Here is a 5,671-nt window from a genome sequence, read left to right on the forward strand (position 1 = left end):
TTTTATGTAACTTGAACCGTTCTTCTTATTTTCTCGATATAAACCGTACTTCGTATGCGTTTCCTACACAAACCGGTCTTCACGCTTCACGCGAAATAGACCGCTTTTCATTTATTTCTTAATAGAAACTTTTTTTTTCCGATGTAGCACTTTCGACGTCTCAGGCGTCGATATATAATATCACCGTGTCGGTTGCGACGATGTAAGCATGTAAGATCAGTAAGATGGAGATGGTATCTCTCTGCATCGCATCGGGGCGGTCGAATAGTCGGGTCGGGTCGGGTCGGTCGGGGGCAGACGCGGGCGACGCGGGCGACGCGACGCCGCGCCGGTGGCGGTGGCGGTGGCGGTGGCGGTGGTAGCACGGCACCCTTCTTTTCTCCGCCACGAAAAGGTACTTGAAATAAATTGAAAATGGCTGGTATCGCTCTGGCCCCCGGACAAGTGATACCTACATCATCTACACGCACACTAGCCTCCCCCCCTTTCATCGCCTTTCACCCTCTACTCCCTCCCCCCCCCACTCCTCTACCAACGCTCCGCGTTCTTTCATGAATTCGAAACGCGTGGCGACGTTCGAGTCAGATCGGAATCCGGTCGAATCACTTCAATTAATTCAATCGAGGGTAGGTAGGTAGGTAGGTAGGTAGGTACGTACGTAGGTAGGTAGGTAGATAGGTAGGTAAGTGGGTGGAGGAGGAGGAGGAGGAGGAGGAGGAGGAGGAGCGAGGGAGAAATAAATAGTGCGTGTCTCGGGAAAGTTTGTATGAGAAGCTTGTTAATCGGGACTGTATTCCTCGGAATTGAATCACAAGATTAATTCCCCGTTTGTGACGTTACAAGTATCAAATCATCATATTCATCGAGGAGGTAAGTGACGTGAAATATATAGGTATTTTAGCTTTAAAACAAGTCCTTTTAAAATATATTTAAACTTGTATGTCACTATTACTCAATGATAAAAATTTAAAAAGTCAACAGTTACATCAATTAACGAAAGTCATCTTCATAGTGTTACAATTGTAATACTAGACTTTTCGTTAAAAGATCGAAACGTTTGTTACTTATATGTTTAAGTATGAAATTATTCATTTAAGCAAAGACATCCAGCGATCGACTCCCTCTGTTGTTGATTTTTGAAAATTATGTATCTATCGCAAAGAGTCAATGCATTAAAAATTTTAACATTTTTTTATTCTTCGAAATAGAAATCTCATTTCTTGTAAAGTCTCAAATCCAATATATATTGCCTCGTATTCTCTCACTCCTTCCGTTCCTTGTTGTACGCGGAAATTTATTTATATATAAGTTTACGCAGTCGCTCTGAAGAAATGGCAAGATTGAATTTTGCCCCTTCCGTTAAAAAAAAGGAAATAATGTCGCGACGACTCGCGATATATTCAATAAGTTCTTGCCGTTCTTGATTCCAGAGAAAAGTTGTTGGTTTGCCCGGTTTGCGCAGTTTTCCGCGTGCGTTGACGCAGAGGCGTATAAACGAGGGCGCGGCACATACATATACGTATGTACACACACGCGTGTACGTAATCTCACATACATACGCGCATACACGTAGCAGTAAGCCAAGGCACACACGAGCGCGACAAGGTGTATTGAATCGACGAGTATCATGCAGCTGACAGCTAGAGCTAATTGAATCTTGACTCTATCTATCTGTCGACCCGAGGCTGAGACTCGCCACCGCTACCAACGCCGCGCCCGCCACGAATTGCATTTTCCGTTCGCCGCGGTGCGGTACTGCGGTATGGTATATCGCTTCCAAAGAATTCTATCTTTCCCTGCGTACCTCGCGCTTCCTTCTTTTCTTCTTTCCTTCCTTCCTTCCTTCCTTCCTTCCTTCCTTTCTCCCTCCCCCCCCCCTCCTCTCTTACTTTCTTCAGCCTTCTCACTCTTCTTTCTCTTTCCTTTCCTTTCCTTCTCTTCTCTTTCCTTTCCTCTCCTTCCCTCCTCTCTTACCGCTTGCTCGCCCTTTTCACCCACATTATTGCGCACCGTGAAAATATTATATATCAATTTAGAGATATAATTATAACTTGACGAAAACCCCTTCCAACATCTCTGGATGTTGTTACGAAAATTTTCTGTTTATAAAATATACGTACGTAGACAAAATACATTTTTAATGACACACTTTTCTACAAGTTTCGGTTAATAAAGCCATTTCCGATTATTGATTAGGAAAAAAAATTCTGTTTTGTAGCAGGGTGGAGTCTGCAATGCCTACGTCATTATCGCACGCGCATCATGATTGCTACCCATCTTCGAAAGGAAAAAGTTGAGTATTCGTAAGCGTATAAAGACGCACGCGCGTCGTTGTGTTTATCATGCCTCATTAATGGCCGCATCGTCCAAACGACGTTATAAATGTATTCGACGTATAACCGTTTGCAGGAAGAAGAATCTTGGCGCGCGGCACCGCAAAATCTTTTACAAGGGATTACAAAACGTGTAAACGAATGTGCGGTTTCGGCCGAGACAAAAACGCCTTCGTGCAGACTTTCGCCATTGTTTGTATTCGCCACTGTAAGAATATGCCCGTTCAGTGTTCATGCACGCGCGCGCCACACTTGTGTAGCAGAGAAATGAGAATGATGTGGATTGGGACGAGGAAAGGAGTGATGGGAAAACGAAGAGAAAGAGGTAAAAGAGAGATGGAACGGGAAGCCGATAAAGAAAGAGAGGGAGGAAGAGTGCATGTGTGTGTGCGTGTGTGGTGTGTGTGTGTGTGTGTGTGTGTATGTGTATGTGTGTGTGTGTGCTCAGATGTGTGAGAGAGAGGGAATTCAATATAACTGCACACACGTTTATAGGGTCGATGGGAATATATTGGAGCGGATATTGAAATACTTGTTGGTAGTTTGAGTTGAAGGCGAGAGATGCCTTTCTCGATGCCATCTTGATTGCGCAATCGAGGCACCGATACGGCCCCCGCTACAGAATTTGACGATAAAGATCGCACTCGGATTATGGGAGGCTATGGAGGCCGTTTCCTCCTCCTCCTCCTCCTCCTCTGTAAACGGCGGTAATGGCGACCGTTCAACTACCTGTTTCACGAGCTTATCCGGCTAAGTCTAATTAAAATGCGGTTATACACATGATGCTTCCATTGGATTGTTGTGAGAAAAAGAATATGCACCTGATCAATTTTTCAAAAATTTTTCAAAGAAAACATTATTTTTTTCATAACGATGAAACTCTCTATATTCTGCGTGACCAGCTCATTCTTCAAATCTTGCGCGTTTTTAACATTAATCTCGAAAAGGCCGATGCTCTCGTTAAAAGTTGATAATTACAGAGAGAGAGAGAGAGAGGGGGGGGGGAGTGAGGAGGAGACGTATGATCGTAAAGAGATTCAAATTGACAACGGTCCAAGGTACAATAAGCTCGCAGATAAACATCCGTGAGTGCGTCGATTATCCGGTAGGTAGGTATATATCAAGATTGAACGAGTGCAAGATATGAAATAATTTAGTGAAGCGCGACGGTCCCGAGCCCACCTGGACACACATTAAAAATGTAGGGACGCTAACGAAACCCCTCTTCTTTCTTCTCGTCCTTTGTTATTCAATCGGCATGCACGCACACACAGCATATTAGTACCTAAATAATATACCGAGCCGATTACGCATTATGGTGCATCATCGTCAAAGAGTTTTCTAGTAATTGGTGGTCGGCCGATGCAGCCTAAAACGAGGAAGCGATACCCCAACGCGCGACTGGGAACTCACACGAAAAGAATTCTCTTCCATGCATATCTGTTATCATTAATCTTCTCGCGCACTTGTGACCGATGAAACTCGACAAGCGCAAAACATGCTGCTTACTCCGAAAAGAATGGATTTAGATCGGAACAAACGATTACATTATTTATACCATAAATGATTTTTTTTTTTTTATAGAATTATTCGAGCCATTGACATCGACTTCCTGAAAATAAGTATTCTCTCGGAGAGATTCTATTATGAAATTCATATTAAATGAAATGAATTGCTAACGAAAAATGCTATAGATATTTTTTTCAATTTTTTCAAGTTACATTTCTTCAGTCAAAATATTGTATAATTATAGAGATTAGACGCTTATACTCTTTTAGTAATATTTTTCTTAATTATAACCATATAATTAATATTTTATTAAAACAAATCTTACGAAAATTTCATATTACTTAATTCTTTCTTAATTTAGCTACATCAGTTAATCTCCTTTTTACACAACTCTAGCCAAGCTTAATTAATTTTATAAAATATCTGTATAATGAACGTAAACGTCCATCACATATATGTAATATATATTTGATAAATTCACATTTTCTTAACAACTTAACTTATTGTTAGAAAGAAAAACTTAATTTTCAAAATAAAAAATTCAATCTTTTCTTAATTAATCTTCTTATATAAGTTATACAGGTTTTAATAATAAATCTTGTTATACGGTTGTCGCACGCGATCATTTAATTTGACATCAATAATTAAATATTCGCGAAAATTAATAAATCATCAATATAACCGAGCGTGCAGCGTCTGCGAAGAGATCGAATGGTTGTTTCATCACGACTGACCTCGAGGAAAGTATAATGCTCTTACGGAGTGTGGGATATATATCGTTATCCGACCCACCATCTTTCAAATAATAACACGAGGACAATGACTAGTTCGGAATTCGTGAACGTGAAAGCGCAAACATAGCTAAATAGCACTTGTATATCTTGTATAAAAGATCGCATATCCCTCTATGAACGCGGACATGATCATGGAACCTTTTCATCGATCGAATCCGATCACCAGCTATCCTTCTACATTCTACATTCTACAAGAAAATACGGATCAAGCAAAGCCACACTTGAGGCAATTTCGAAGGAAACGAGTTGTACGTGCGCTTAATTCGATCGATCTTGTTTCTTCGAGATTTACCTCCGCTAAGAGTCCGCTGAGAGAGTTCGTTCTCGCGTTTTGCGATAGTACAGCTATTGATAGTTATTGTTACCTTGTAAATTTTAAATTTTAATTCATCAAAAAGAAAGTAAATGTAAAAAACGCGTATAGTAATAATTTTAATAATTTTTGAATTTTGTAAATCACAAAACACAAAAAAAAAGTCATTGTCAAAGAATTAATCCGGTAACCCGCGGTAATATGCGGTAGTATAGGCGGATTCTGCAATCCGCACACAGATTATGTATGTACATACATACAAACGAGAACGAGTTACAGGTTACAGGTTTGGTCGAATAACCGCAGAATTTAAACTGTCAAAGATGACAGTCAACAGCGAAAGTACAGAAGGAAGAAGAGAAGAACGTAACGCGCTTATAGCTACGCGTATAGTACAACATCTTGGAAACGGCATGGCGCGGTGTATTAATGTTGTTACCCATCGCAATTCGAGGTTACGTTCTCCGAGACTGACATGATCGGCCGAGCCGAGCCGAGCCGAACGTCTTTTGTGCCTTTTATGCTCGTTTCTCCGTATCCTTTCTCTGTCAATCAGCGGAGATCACAATGGTAGACGCGACACATTGTGTAATTCAGAATGAATGCGAGGCCTTCCGGATAATTATTACGCGACCGCGGCCAGTCCTTGCGGTGTGTTTTGTACACACGTACATATACATATATATATATATATATATATATATATATATATATATATATAT

The sequence above is a fragment of the Trachymyrmex septentrionalis genome, unplaced genomic scaffold (assembly GCF_001594115.1).
Source record: "Trachymyrmex septentrionalis isolate Tsep2-gDNA-1 unplaced genomic scaffold, Tsep1.0 scaffold21, whole genome shotgun sequence".
In the NCBI taxonomy this organism is placed as follows: domain Eukaryota; kingdom Metazoa; phylum Arthropoda; class Insecta; order Hymenoptera; family Formicidae; genus Trachymyrmex; species Trachymyrmex septentrionalis.